The following is a 15,807-nucleotide window of genomic DNA, read 5'->3' as shown; positions in this document are numbered from 1 at the left end:
GCAGGCCAAAAACGTTCCTCTAGTTTGGCAATGTTACAGAGCCTGTTCTGGTCCCATCAGCAAAGGGGTAGGGTGCACATTTAACTGTAGGGGGTGGTTCAGTGGCAGGAGAAGGGCATGCCGCACATGAGGATCACAGATCACTTGGATTCCCGTGTAATGGTAAATGCAATGAATTAAAGATGGGGGTGGGTTCATGGACATGTGTAAGCTTCTACGCAGTGAGCTGGTTGCCACAATGGGTGTAAGGAGAAGGAGCTCGCCCGCAGGCTGTGTGTGCCAACTGATATTGTTAATTGGACTTCAGCGATTCTTATAAACGCTAGTATATATTGCGAATAGTTACAGAAACAATTGTGTCTCATTTTAAATATCTATGCTATTAGTAGTTCTCAGTCCAGTTTGGGGAGTATTGCCCGGCTGTGCTATAACATGGGATGCAGGTCACACATGGCGGAGGATCACTCGGTGCCCTGTGCAGCATTGCATGTCAGCCTGTGGCGCCAGTGGATTAAGCCCACACGGTCCATTAGTTCATTGGCTGGGTGGGTGTTATGTTGTCATATGCATCATTTCAAGGGTGAGTGTGGGAGTACAATTCAGGAAATAGATTGGAGTGTGGGGGCACATGTTGGGATTTTAACAAGGGGAGTTTTTGAGACTAACATGCAAGTTTAGGCATGTGTGCTACATGCAGATCTGGCCAGCAGGGGCTGGTGGGGGGGTGGAGGGGTGCCAGTAAAGGGGAGAGACTGGGTTTATGGGAAACCAGTTCATTTGCAAAAGTTGTAAAGGTTGTTGGTAAAGTAGGTCGACAGGAAGGCTGCCGAGGTCCTCCTACAGTTTTCACAGAGTGTTTTGGTTTCCGTTAAAGGGTCCTTGGTCAGGGAGACGGGTGGAAAATCTGAACTTTGTGGAAGCGTCACCCGAGGTAGTGCATTGCAAACAGCACAAGGAAAAATGAACGGGGAAGCATTGGTCCGGTTTGAGCGGTCCACCTTATGAGGGTCAGAGTTGTAAATAGATACAACTTTCTCCCTTTACCCAACACCCCAATACAAAACATCAAAGAACACTTCCTTGTTGAGCTGCCGAAAAAGCCCAGACACTAGGTTACTCTTCAGGATTCCTAATGATTCATAGATTAGACTTCGTACTAACATTTAGAGTTCCTCAAGATATCAAAGGTGGATTGTAACTTTGCATATATAAATATGAGAAAGAAGAGATATACTACTATCAATACCCTTTATTTGTTCACCTAATCTATTTCACACATTCTCCTGAATTATACAGAGCAAATGAGCATCGCTTTTCTAGACAGAACATCATTGTTAGGAAAGATTTCGTAATTGTAGGTAATTTTCCTTCCATGTGGCAACCCCTAAACTTTTTGCTGTTGTTTTCACCTTGTTCTTGACTTTGCCAGAGAAGTGCAGCCTTCTGCCGCACTCCTCTGGGCTTTCGCTCCTTTCTTACGGGGAAACTGACATGCCCTTAAGACAGTCAGTACCGGGGAACGCTGTTTCCCGTAGTTTCCTTTATCATGTTGCGGCTTTAGTGCAACATGACACAAGAGGGCACTGTAAGATAAGTTACAGCTCTCTTGGGTCTCTAGCCTTCTACAGGCCCTAGATACTCTTTTAGGATGGTATTTTGATCGGTGCAAGTCATTCAGGGACTGGAATGGTGGCAGCGATCGTTTTGTTTATTTTGAGCTCCTTTTGGCGTTCTGAGCACGTTTTTTGCACTGAACCCAAAATGGTGGCCTGGCTCCCAAAATGGCCAGACCACGAGGCTCCTTTGTCCTGTCCACTGACCGTCTTGCTCCCTTCACCTTCCCCAGGTCGAGCGAACCGGGGCCTTCCTTATTTGGGCATGTACTTTCCCGCGAAACGTGGTTGCTTTCGCGGGCTTCTACATGTCGTTTGTGTGCCTCCAGGGTGTGGGCTGGGATGTCTAGTCCCAATACACATCCTGGGTGCCAGAGAGTCTAGGGTGGTGTGAATGCCTGGGACCACCGTGGTCCGTGATTGGTCCACGTATGGTATGTGTGTTGATGAGCGGATCTCCCATTGGCTCCCCTCCGTTTTGGCGCGAAGGGAACCGTGGATAAGAGGGGGCTGGAAACACCACTACCATGTCGATCTCCTGAGTTCTCACGAACGAAGGAATACAGGAGCCAAGTATCCTGCAACCACGAGGCTGGACCGAGGAATCGCTGGTGACCCGCTGAAGGAATCCTCCTTTGCACTGCTGTCGTCCTGTGAAACCCTTTCCTCCTTGGATCGAACCAGAAGGCCTGTACTGGTGCTTCGACCTTTGGAATAGCAGGAACAGCTATTCCCGGTGACTTCATCATCTCCTGCCAAGTAAGCCTTCGGAAGTGTCTCTGGGCCATCCAGTTGACTGACCAACTTACAAAGGAGTCCTGCTCTGTAACCGCCGCCAGGTTGTGTTGTATTTCGAGTCCTTGTCACTCTCCCACGCTTCGTACGCTTGGCGTTCCCAAGTCTGAAGGGAGGAGTGTACATTTGGCTCGAATACACACGGCCGCTCCGTTGTCCTGCTGCGGCAACAAACTGTGCCGGTTTCATCGATTGGGACGTCTTTTTGCTCTACACGACTACGAGGCGTTCCCTGCTCTTCTGAACCTGCCAGCTGCTGAAACTAACGTGGAGAAGCCTGGGTCTGCTTGCTTCGGGGACCGGTGAGTAGTATAGCTAGGATCTGGTCGCCCTCCTGCAGTATCCCATTGCTTTTCCCTGCTGTGTAAAAACAGCACCCTTTTGCCGTACTCGCGCTCTGCTTCTGCTCGCTGTGGAGGCTGCGCTTGAGTTGCGGAACCTGTTCTCCTTCTGCTGTGCACTAACCCGAACTGCCTGACTTCCTCCAAAGAGCTTCCCCTTTTGCCCGTTGGCACCGGCGTGGCAGGTACTTTGAGCACAAGGCTCCACTCTTCGCAGGGCTCGGACTTCCATCTAGTTAGGTGCCTCTGAAGGCGAACTGAGTCTACAGCGTTATCGCACTGCCTGTTTTCCTTCCCTTTCAGGTGGATTACACATTTCGTGCTTAAAACGCTTGCGACTGTGTATTTGTATATATATTGGGTTGATATGGTATGTGTTGGTTTAATATTGTGATATTGTGATTTTCTCGCTACGGTTATTATTTTAAAGGCCTTAAAATAAATGTGTATCTATTTTTGATATAACAACTGTTTGGAGTAGTTTGTAAGCGCTCTTGCTTTGTGTGCTCATTGCGGGCTTTCAGTCACCCTCACCCCTCTTGAGACCTAGTCTTGACCGCCGCGATCGCTACCTTGATTGGTCTGGCTTGTCCAGAGGTTACCCTGTTCCAAGTAATTAGGTTGGCCTTCTGAACTTCTGCGCCACCAGGACAGAGTTCAGAAATCCGTTTTAACAAATTGGTGTACAGCGGTGGGATACGACTGAAGGTACCCGGTGTTGCGCTCGAACTAAGGCATTTCAGGTTATTCCAAACAGTACACGTAGTGAATTGTTGTAGTATAACTTTAAAAAGGCCATAGTCCTATCAAATAGTATGGAAACAAATACCTTGTTAACTTTAAATGCTTCCAAATCAGAAACGCTGAAAAAGATGTGTGCGGAGAGAGGTGTTTCCTCTCAAGGCACTAAATTGGAAATGATCCAAAGAATCGTGGCGTGGCAAGAAGCGCAGCTTGACGCTATAACTTCTGAGGACAGTGCAGAAGGTGGTGGGGCTGCTCTCACTGGTAGAACCGACGGTTCTGCCGCTGCACTGATCCATCGCGACCACGAGGACAGGGAGGATGTGATGTCTAATGTTTCCTCTGCCAGTGCTGATGGGGAGGCTATGCTTGAATTCAAGAAGCAAGAGCTGCGGTTTAGGCAGCAGGAGCTTGAATTCAGCATAGCCAAACTAAAAATCGAACAGGCAGAAAAACAAAAAGACAGGGATCACCAGTTGGAACTGGCCAAGCTTCAGGTTGCAAATGGGTCCAAGGGTCCTAGACATGGGTCTGGGGCTTCCTCTCATCCACGGTTTCCGAAAGATCTGCTCAGTGTGTATGAAGAAAGGAATGACATTATGGACTGGCTGAATGCGTTTGAGTATGCATGCGAGGTTCAAGAAGTTGACAATGCTGATAAGATTGCGTGGTTGCTCAGTAGACTGCCCCATTCTGGCTGTAGTGCCATTATGGAAATGTCGAAGGCTGAGCGGGCTGATTTCGCAATGTTAAAGCAAACTCTCATTTTAAAGTTTGGGAAGACTCCGGCCCAATATTTAAAGCGTTTTCGAGAGTATAAGAAAAAAGAAGGTGGTACTTGGGTATCTTATGTCGCTGAATCCTTGAAAAACTTAACTGGCTGGGTCGAAGGTTATAAGGTTTCTAGCTTCGAAGGCATGATAAATCTTGTCATGCTGGAACACATTTTTGCTTCTTCTTCCCCGGAGCTTAAGCAGCATTTGGCCGATTCGAAGGAGATAGATCCTAAGAAGCTGGCCATTGCAGCAGACTTATGGGTGTCACATCGAGTGTCCCATAAGGACAAAACTCATCCTGGTAAGCAGGAGGAAGGGAAAAAGTCCAAAGATATGGAGGGTGGGGAATCTGCTAAATCTTCTTCCCATAAGGGCCACAAAAAGAAAAACAAGGGTAAGACACAAGAGAACTCACAGGGTAGTGGAGGTCAGCCTCCGAAACAGAACTCTGGTTACAATAAGCCTCCCTACGTAAACAGACCCACTGGGGCTTGTTTTTCTTGTGGAGCAACTGACCATGTGAAGGGGGATCCCCGTTGTAAGGTTAGACCTTTGGGGGTCCACTCCGCTAATCTGGCCTTCTCCTCCTACGAGGAAGAAGAGATTACAGGAGCATCCTTCTCCTCAGACTCATTTCCCAGCGGAATAGAGGCTGAGGTAGTTTTAGTGTCCCTGGGTTCCTGGGAGCCTAAAGTCGCAGAGGCTTATGCTAGGATTCCGGATAATACCAAGCACTACTTTAAAGACAGTGTGCTGATCAATGGAGTGGATACTCCAGCTCTTAGGGATAGTGGGTGCAGTCGCACTGTAGTGGATTCTACCTTGGTAGACTCAGAGGAAGTTGCCAGAGCTACTCTGATGCCCACTAAGTTGGCTGACGGCCCCCTCCGTATGTTTCCCGTGATCCCTGTAAATCTTACTTTAAATGGTACAGCAGTCAGGATTCCAGTGAGCATTCAGAGAAACGTCCCGGGGAAGGTCTTATTAGGTAATGATCTCAGAGCTTTAGGGCTCGTAGGAGACACTGCCGAAAGACCCTACACATGGTCTCAAGCACGGGCAGCATTGGCCAAGTCCAATACGCCGCCCCAGCCGAAGGAGAAACCCAAGGCGAAAGGAGTCTACAAGTCAAGACGAGGGAAAGAGAATATTCCCCCGAGCTCGCCTACCACTGCGGTGGAGGAAGTTGGTCAATCGCCCGGGCCTGACGAGGAGGTGGCGATGCCTGAAGTATTCGACCCCAACGATCATCCTGAACTAAAAGACTTGTTAGTTGAAGGAGGTCCTGATAGGGACGAATTCAGTAAAGGCCAACGTGAGTGCCCATCTCTGGAAGGCCTAAGGAGACAGGCCTGCTCCCAGCTTGAGGGTGAACCTCCTGGGAAGCATAGGATTTATTGGGAAGGTGGACTCCTGTACAGTGAGCCCACAGAGTCTACAGAAGGAGACCATAGGAGGTTGGTGGTTCCCCTTGCTGTTAGGCCCTTCCTCCTGCAGTTGGCGCATGAAGTTCCCCTTGCTGGTCACCTTGGTATGAAGAGGACCAAGCAAAGGTTATCCATGCACTTCTACTGGCCCAAGATGGGGGTGCAAGTAGAAAGTCACTGCAGGAGTTGTGCCTCCTGCCAATTGTCTGGTAAGGTTGGCGCGACAATCCAAGCTCCGTTGGTACCGCTCCCAGTTGTGGGGGTACCATTTGAAATGGTAGGGATCGACATCGTTGGTCCCCTTGACCCTCAAACATCCTCGGGCAATAGGTTTATCCTGGTGCTGGTCGACCATGCAACCAGGTATCCTGAGGCCATCCCATTGAAAACTGTAACTGCCAAGTCAGTTGCAAAAGCTTTACTCGGCATATTTACTAGGGTTGGCTTCCCTAAAGAAGTTGTGTCAGATCGTGGCAGCAACTTTATGTCGAAGTATATGCAGGCTATGTGGAAAGAATGTGGGGTCACCTACAAGTTCTCTTCTGCATACCACCCCCAGACCAATGGTCTGGTGGAACGTTTCAACAGAACGTTAAAGAGCATGATTGGGGCTCTGGAGGAGCCCCAGAGAAGAAAATGGGATCTTCTTTTACCATGCTTGCTGTTTGCCTACCGAGAGGTACCACAGGGGGGTGTTGGCTTCAGCCCCTTCGAACTTCTGTTCGGTCATCCCGTATGGGGACCCTTAGCCATCGTCAAAGAGGGATGGGAGATGCCCACTCCCCCTGTTACTACCAATATAGTTGATTATGTGCTAGGGCTCAGAAAACGGATGGTACTTCTGATGGGCTTGGTTAGTGATAAATTGAAGGCAGGGCAAGCGCTGGTGAAACATTGGTACGACCAGAAAGCTTCCCTCATCAACTTTACACCTGGTCAGCAAGTCCTGATCATGAATCCAATAAGGCCTCGAGCTTTACAGGACAAATGGTCAGGCCCTTACACAGTGGTGGAGCCCCTGGGTGAGGTGAACTATTTAGTGGACCTTGGAAGGCCTGGACAGGCTCCAAAAGTGTTTCACGTGAATAGGCTGAAGGCTTTCGTCCCAAGAGTCGAAATCGCAGCACTGCTACTGGCTTCAGACGTTGAGGAAGAGGAGTCTTAACCTCTCCCCGACCTGTTCCAGAGCGGTCCTTCAGATAGCTCCTTTGAGGGTGTCCGAGTGGCCCCTCACCTGACTTCTGATCAGCAGGCTGAGGTGAAAAGTTTGCTTAGGCAGTTTCCCCCCCTGTTTTCACAGTCCCCTGGTTTGACACCTTGGTGCAAACATAACATTGACACAGGAGACAGTGTACCTACCAAAAGTAGGGGATACAGGATGTCAGACAAAGTATGGTCTTATATTAAGACCGAGGTCAACAAGATGTTAGACCTTGGGGTGATTGAACCCTCTAGTAGTCCTTGGTCCAGTCCAGTGGTGTTGGTTCCAAAAGCAGGCACTTCTGAATTGAGGTTCTGCGTGGATTACAGGGCTCTGAATGCTGTCACCAAGACAGATGCACACCCCTTGCCTCGAACAGATGAGCTGGTGGATACTTTGGGTGCCTCCAGGTACCTCAGCACGTTTGACCTCACTGCTGGCTATTGGCAAATAGCTTTAGCAGAACATGCCAAGGAGAAGACAGCATTTTCTACTCCAGACGGCCTTTACCAATTCCGGGTAATGCCGTTCGGGTTGAAGAATGCACCTGCCACTTTCCAGAGGCTTGTGAATCATGTGTTGAATGGGTTGGACGAATTCTGTCTTGCATATCTGGACGATATAGAAGTTTTCAGTGCCACTTGGGAAGACCATGTGAAACACCTCGGGATTGTGCTCCAGGCTCTTCAGAAAGCCCACTTGACCATAAAGGCTAGTAAATGCCAGATTGGACAAGGCTCAGTGGTTTACCTTGGACATGAAGTAGGTGGAGGGAGGATACAGCCTCTACCCAGTAAAGTACAAGCAGTACAAGACTGGCCTACCCCCACTACGCAAACCCAAGTGAGAGCCTTCTTAGGACTCACGGGGTATTACCGCAATTTTGTGGCAGACTATGGCACCATAGCTGCTCCTCTGACTGCCCTCACAACTCCGAAGAAACCCAAGAAGGTAACTTGGACCGACGAGTGTGAGAAGGCCTTCAATGGCTTAAAAGACTCCTTGTGCCAGGCCCCTGTCCTTAGGGCCCCGGATTATCAAAGACCTTTTATCGTGCAGACGGACGCCTCTGACACTGGGATAGGAGCTGTACTATCACAAGTAGATGAGAAGGGTAAGGAACACCCTATCGGTTTTATTAGTCGCCAGCTTAAGGACAGAGAGCTCAGATGGTCCACGGTAGAGAAAGAATGTTTCTCTGTTGTGTGGGCCCTAAGGAAGCTGAGGCCCTACCTCTATTGGACCCACTTCACTGTGCAAACTGACCATAAGCCGTTAAAGTGGCTAATGAACATGAAGGGGGAGAATCCAAAGTTGCTTAGGTGGTCCATAAGTCTACAAGGCTTCGACTTCACTATTGAGCATAGGCCAGGTGTCCAACATAGCAATGCTGATGGGTTGTCCAGAATGTTTAACCGACCTGAACAAGAGACTCATCCAGGGGTGGATTAGTTCCCCCTGTCCATAGTCTGGGAGGGGCGAGTGTTAGGAAAGATTTCGTAATTGTAGGTAATTTTCCTTCCATGTGGCAACCCCTAAACTTTTTGCTGTTGTTTTCACCTTGTTCTTGACTTTGCCAGAGAAGTGCAGCCTTCTGCCGCACTCCTCTGGGCTTTCGCTCCTTTCTTACGGGGAAACTGACATGCCCTTAAGACAGTCAGTACCGGGGAACGCTGTTTCCCGTAGTTTCCTTTATCATGTTGCGGCTTTAGTGCAACATGACACAAGAGGGCACTGTAAGCTAAGTTACAGCTCTCTTGGGTCTCTAGCCTTCTACAGGCCCTAGATACTCTTTTAGGATGGTATTTTGATCGGTGCAAGTCATTCAGGGACTGGAATGGTGGCAGCGATCGTTTTGTTTATTTTGAGCTCCTTTTGGCGTTCTGAGCACGTTTTTTGCACTGAACCCAAAATGGTGGCCTGGCTCCCAAAATGGCCAGACCACGAGGCTCCTTTGTCCTGTCCACTGACCGTCTTGCTCCCTTCACCTTCCCCAGGTCGAGCGACCCGGGGCCTTCCTTATTTGGGCATGTACTTTCCCGCGAAACGTGGTTGCTTTCGCGGGCTTCTACATGTCGTTTGTGTGGCTCCAGGGTGTGGGCTGGGATGTCTAGTCCCAATACACATCCTAGGTGCCAGAGAGTCTAGGGTGGTGTGAATGCCTGGGACCACCGTGGTCCGTGATTGGTCCACATATGGTATGTGTGTTGATGAGCGGATCTCCCATTGGCTCCCCTCCGTTTTGGCGCAAAGCGAACCGTGGATAAGAGGGGGCTGGAAACACCACTACCATGTCGATCTCCTGAGTTCTCACGAACGAAGGAATACAGGAGCCAAGTATCCTGCAACCATGAGGCTGGACCGAGGAATCGCTGGTGACCCGCTGAAGGAATCCTCCTTTGCACTGCTGTCGTCCTGTGAAACCCTTTCCTCCTTGGATCGAACCAGAAGGCCTGTACTGGTGCTTCGACCTTTGGAATAGCAGGAACAGCTATTCCCAGCGACTTCATCATCTCCTGCCAAGTAAGCCTTCGGAAGTGTCTCTGGGCCATCCAGTTGACTGACCAGCTTACAAAGGAGTCCTGCTCTGTAACCGCCGCCAGGTTGTGTTGTATTTCGAGTCCTTGTCACTCTCCCACGCTTTGTACGCTGGCGTTCCCAAGTCTGAAGGGAGGAGTGTACATTTGGCTCGAATACACACGGCTGCTCCGTTGTCCTGCTGCGGCAACAAACTGTGCCGGTTTCATCGATTGGGACGTCTTTTTGCTCTACACGACTACGAGGCGTTCCTGCTCTTCTGAACCTGCCAGCTGCTGAAACTAACGTGGAGAAGCCTGGGTTTGCTTGCTTCGGGGACCTGTGAGTAGTATAGCTAGGATCTGGTCGCCCTCCTGCAGTATCCCATTGCTTTTCCCTGCTGTGTAAAAACAGCACCCTTTTGCCGTACTCGCGCTCTGCTTCTGCTCGCTGTGGAGGCTGCGCTTGAGTTGCGGAACCTGTTCTCCTTCTGCTATGCACTAACCCGAACTGCCTGACTTCCTCCGAAGAGCTTCCCCTTTTGCCCGTTGGCACCGGCGTGGCAGGTACTTTGAGCACAAGGCTCCACTCTTCGCAAGGCTCGGACTTCCATCTAGTTAGGTGCCTCTGAAGGCGAACTGAGTCTACAGCGTTATCGCACTGCCTGTTTTCCTTCCCTTTCAGGTGGATTACACATTTCGTGCTTAAAACGCTTGCGACTGTGTATTTGTATATATATTGGGTTGATATGGTATGTGTTGGTTTAATATTGTGATATTGTGATTTTCTCGCTACGGTCATTATTTTAAAGGCCTTAAAATAAATGTGTATCTATTTTTGATATAACAACTGTTTGGAGTAGTTTGTAAGCGCTCTTGCTTTGTGTGCTCATTGCGGGCTTTCAGTCACCCTCACCCCTCTTGAGACCTAGTCTTGACCGCCGCGATCGCTACCTTGATTGCTCTGGCTTGTCCAGAGGTTACCCTGTTCCATGTAATTAGGTTGGCCTTCTGAACTTCTGCGCCACCAGGACAGAGTTCAGAAATCCGTCTTAACAATCATCATTAAGGTTTTCGATAGTAAAGACAAATTCTAAATTTACACTTACATTTGTACTGTATTTTGCCTTAAATTGTTGCCATCAATGCTATACACATTAATAAAACAGAAGAATAAGTTAATGTGGTATGAATGAATTACATTCAGGATGCTTTATTACAAAATGAATCACCAATATAGTGTATGTGGGAGCCAGGTGTATCCACTAAATTTCTATATCTTTCTGTCCAAGCGTCGCGCGAATGAACACATGCCAGTGAATCGCAATAGAATCGGCAGGTGGGATTATCCCAATAACATGGGGCGAACGACAAGAGAGTAGACTTTCAGGAAGATGTTCAACATTGCCCAGATTTGAAAAAGGCACATGAACCGAAACACGTGTTATCGTAAGGGCTGGCCCACAAGGGCTGAAAAATTGTTTGAAGTAATTAAAAAGGACATACTTTCGAATTAGACTTGGCACCTCTTTTAAGAGTCTATAAGCAAGTATGTTTGCATGTATGTGCAAACCCTTCAGTAAAATTCTTCTCAACCTCATACAATCCTTTATATTTAAAAATGTTTTATTGACTTGTACTTAAAATTCGTAAGTAGACAAGATGGACCACAAGCTTACAAACTGGAATTCGTTAGGAGACCCTAATTTCAGAAACACGTGGGCTCTGGGAGGTGCTAGAACAGCTTCAGTTAAGAGAGCCCAGATTCCTTGAAATTCAAGCAGCAGGTGGCCTCTGGGAGGGGCTAGAATAGCTTATGTTAGCAGAGCCTGATTCCATTCCATGCCATTCGCTGAGTCATTATGTCATGTTTATGTAATTATATTAACAAAGAGCCCTCTTCTAGATTTTACTGCCACAGAAGCATCTATTGAAGCCGTGTAATCTCTCCTTCCAGCCATTAGGAACAGTAATTGGAAATTAAATCAAGCTGAGAAAAACATCTTTCAAATAGACATTTGATAGGTCACAGACATTGTGCTTAACATGCGACTCGGATGCTGTTCCAAATGCTCCAGGAGACGGATGGATAGGGAGGGGTGTGGAAGAAAGGGAAGTATTTAGGTGCAAGGGAAATGGGTGCACTTCCAAGCCGTAAGGTAAGGTCACATGGTTGGTGCCTACGAGCACCTTGAAGCTATTTCAAACCCCTGTAATGGAGGGACTGGAGATAAGGAGGTTATGTTATTAGGTCATCCAGTCATGTTCTGATATGAATAAGGTATAAATAACCCAGAAAAAGACTGCGCCCAATGTTCAAAGAGGTTGTTTTATTTTCAAAGTGCCCTTAAAGTGATGACACGTGTTTCGGTCTCCCTGAGACCTTTTTCAAATCAGGGCTATTAATCAGTCATAGCACCATATAGTCATAACAAAACATTTTTTACGTGAAACAAATAATATAATGAGACATTTCCATGAATTGGCGTGTACAGATAAACAAATTAAATAACGTTCAGTCATTAAATAAGCGAACAAGAAAAATGAATTTTAATGAAAATTAAATGAAAGGACAAAATAAAATAAAAAGCCAGACAATAAATGGGGTGGGGAAAAGGGGGTGGTCACAGAAGGGGTGTTTTTGAGAGAGATAAATGCAAGACACTTATTAGGTAATGTATTTGATGGTAGGTATAAATCAACAATATATTCATTCAAAAGCTCATAGTAAATGTTAGAATTATTACCTTGAATTCCTCTTGTGCCCCTATTAATCCTCCACAATAAAGGGGTTAGATCCCTACAAATGTAAAATATTGACATCGTCACCTGTTATATCAATATTGGTTAGGTAAATCATTCAGAAGCAGCACAGTATTGTCTCAGTATTCCTGTCAGTGTGAAGCGTTTTACATTGACATTAAGGTTTGTGCTAGCGTTAACTTATAGCTCTCTTGCTAAAAAAGCCTCCGAAATGCAATGTTATGTGTCATTACTCCTTTATGGTTTAACAAAGGAGATACGCGGCATCCAGATACACAATAAGGAGCATAGGTGCGGTATAAAATGCTGAGAGATCGGGTAAGTATGCCATGTTAGACTAAACCGCTGTAGCCAAGAATTTCTGATAAAATGTTCTGATATGAGGCAAGTACTTTTACAAATGGTAACATCTGCCAAATGGTCTGAGCACATGGGTATATAGGGGAAAAGCTGAGAGTGGGGGTGGTGTGAGGGTATGGTGAGAATGAGTATGTGATGGCAGTATGTTGAAACTGGCATTAGTACCTGGGCATATAATAGCAATCACTATCTAATGGAGTGAGTATTTGTGCATATGATGGGAAAATCTGGCAGACTGTGGCAGTTGATGGACTATAATACAAGTATATGGGCAAATGATTGAAATACCTACTAAACTGCGAGTTGTTGCTGTCTGATGGCAAAAGCTGGCAGTTTGCACGAGTACCTGGCAATGATGTGATTATCATGCTATGTGGTGGTAGTACATGTCTGATTTGAGTATGTGAATTTATGACATCTGACAAATTATTATAACCTGGACATGTGATTGTAACACTGGGAAAATCGTGTGAGTACTTAAGAAAACTATTTCACTGTACACAAAACAAAACTGTTGACTTTGGTAAAGCTTGTTTTCTACCTGTGCACAAACATCTTTTTCGCGTAAACAGGACACGTGCAATGATATTGTGCCTGGAAATCAAAAATGTCAGTTATCCTGTTAAATGAAACCCAGTCAGTCTTCTAAACATAATCTGCTCTGAGCTGTTATCCTCTGTGATTCCAAATCCTGTCCCCATTGCCAAAAACTTGAAAAACTGCAACATATTGGGTATAAATATTTTCTTCTTAATGGGGACAATTGTTTTTTCCCTGCGCCTCAATAAACAGTATGTCCATGCGTCTCCATATCACCGGGACACCTATTTCCAAGTCAGGCCATGGGTTTTCATTTAGCAAATCTATGTGGTATTCGATCAACTTTTGACAGGCATGAAATCTATGCTGACTTTAAACCTAAATAAAACCAAAACTATGCTGGTTTCTGTAAAGAAGGTAAATGGACAGCTGCTGAACACCAGTTTGGGAATTATCGATTACACAGACACATATAATGTATTTATTTAATTGTTTTTTTTATAAGCGCCTAATACCGTACCTGAGTTTGGTTTCTAGGCGCGGATCCAGGATTCAACCACTGTTGCTCTGCGTGGTCTTGCTTCCGAGACTAGTGTGTTGCCCCAGTGCTATCCTGGGTATCTGGGCTTGGAGATGTCGAACTGCCGTGGATACAGTGCCATAGTTGAAACCAAATCCAGAAGAGCCAAACAAATTACTTACTTATTCTGTATGTTCGCGACAGGACATATGGTTTTTCTCTAGCGGTTGTGGTTGCCCTCTGTAAGCAATGGTTTTCCCCTTCGGTCCTGTATGGTTTAAACTGAGGCTTTGGCGCTTAAGGATCTGAGATGGTTAGATGTGATGGAGGGCTTCTTTTGGTGGAATCTTTTGGGGGCTCCCACGGTCTGCATCAATTGAGTATGTCCGTCTTGAATTAGGCCTGGTTTCATTAAAAGGTTTGCTCCTAAAATGTAGAGGTGAAATATTTTCTTGAAGGCAAAACTGTCCCCCCAATGCCCATTACTGGCTAAACTTGGGGACAGTCATTGTCTTGAACATGCCTCAAACATAGAAAATCATTTTGTGGCATTGTTCGTGTGTTAGAATAAATTGGTCTCCCAACTTAAAACGATGTGCTAACGTCCACACATTAAAAGAAGCCTTTGCGAGACGGCTTGTTAAGTGGGAGTGGCAATGTAATTATGAACATCTTTCGCAACTGCATGGATACTCGCAGGTGGCTCAGATAGTCCATACATATATGAAGCCACAACTTTATATGTTACGTTGCCCTGATCCTGCTGTGCAGTCTTCGTTTGCAAATGGGTACAAATCAGCTCCCTGTTCGTGCCATATGCGGAGCAAAATGGAAGCAAACGCAGGAAGACAGATTCTGTAGAATATGTAAGGGGCGGACAAATGGGGAGACTGTTAAACATGTCCTTACCGAATGGCCCAGATTAGGACCTCTTTACATGACGACATTGGGCAATCTTGCCTATGATTATGATGCCATTAAATCCCCAGAGTTCTGGGTCTAGTGTTTAAATACTATAAATTAATAATAATTTAGCAAATCAACATCATCCAGGAGCTGTAGTTTTCTTGATTTCAACTAAATAAATGTACCAGAAAAAAAGGATATAAAAAATTAACATGTTTCAAGAAATTGTGTCACTTTGATATAAAGGGGCTAATTTTCAAAGTAGCTGGAGCATGAATGAAGCCTCACAAGACAGGCATAAAGGTGTTGCACCTGTCTTAACGCCTCCCGTCACCCTCCCGGGCATTTTCTTTGTTTTTCAAGGCGGTGGCCTGTTTGCAAGCAAATAGTCTGCTCTGGGAAATTTACGGTCATTATTAAAATGAGCTCAAAGGCACTCATTCGATCACCCTAAATAAGAAAACGCAAGAAAATTAGCCCAGTAACTTCCGATAAGATCCCACCCGCTTTCAACACTTCTCCTCCATGCAGTCTAGTTACCCAGCACCAAAAACAAAATGCCTTTCTGCAAATCTCATGCAGGCATAACACGGTTGCTCTTCCAGGACGTAAGAGGAAAGCAAACCGGAGATGCAAACGCGTTTACAACTACATTTAATCCACCACTGCATAGAAGCGCCCGCAGCCCCCATTCCCCCCCACCCCGTATAATTTTCCCATTAACTGTCCCGCTAGACTACAAGATCACCGAAATACAATCTAGCAAACATTCTTCATTTGCACAACCCCACACAGTTAACATAATCAGACTGAGCCCTTCACTGTAAACTCGAAGCAGACCTCGGGCCATGTTGCTTGGCAGTGCCTGTGCCTCTCACGCTCGCAAACGCCTCGCGAGAGGATAGGAGCCGAGCCGGAAGAGGGAGACTCCATGGCAACAACATGTTTATTTTTGCTTGGAGCTTTCCCAGGCAGCAGCGTCGAGCTTTGGCCGCGGCATGTCAGCTCTCGTTATTGTATGCTTCGCAGAGCAGAATATCAGCCAAACCCTTAGTCACTGAAAAAATGCCAAGACTGCTGAATCAGGCGAAACGCAGCAAGTGCGCAGGCGGCCTCGCTGAGCTAAGGCCCCCCTCCCCCGTGACTGACAGCCCCATGGATGACCTGCGTAGGCTCCGGCGCGCGATTTCTGGGAATAGGCGCCGTCTTTCTAATCTAGGCCAATGCTCGATAACCTGCCTGATAAGATATCTCTGCTGGTTCATAAAGCAGGCATCGAGGTCGAACAGCTAGACCCCAGCTCAA

The 15,807-nt window shown here is 46.8% G+C and overlaps 1 long non-coding RNA gene across 2 annotated transcripts; it reads right to left on the bottom strand.

Moving 5' to 3' along the window:
- Nucleotides 1-10,591: 10,591 nt before the first annotated feature.
- Nucleotides 10,592-15,538, bottom strand: LOC138467917 (uncharacterized). 2 transcript variants are annotated; one of them, XR_011268166.1, is made up of 4 exons: nucleotides 15,343-15,538; nucleotides 13,597-14,022; nucleotides 12,161-12,213; nucleotides 10,592-11,812 (listed from the first exon to the last, which is right to left on the bottom strand). It is a non-coding gene; the product is annotated as an uncharacterized lncRNA (long non-coding RNA). The 2 variants fall into 2 exon arrangements; XR_011268165.1 differs by lacking the exon at nucleotides 15,343-15,538 and having other exon boundaries at nucleotides 13,597-15,316.
- Nucleotides 15,539-15,807: the final 269 nt, after the last annotated feature.

The sequence above is a fragment of the Ambystoma mexicanum genome, chromosome 4q (assembly GCF_040938575.1).
Source record: "Ambystoma mexicanum isolate Mex_15411 chromosome 4q, UKY_AmexF1_1, whole genome shotgun sequence".
Taxonomy (NCBI): Eukaryota; Metazoa; Chordata; class Amphibia; order Caudata; family Ambystomatidae; genus Ambystoma; species Ambystoma mexicanum.
This window is presented reverse-complemented; position numbering and strand designations above follow the sequence as displayed.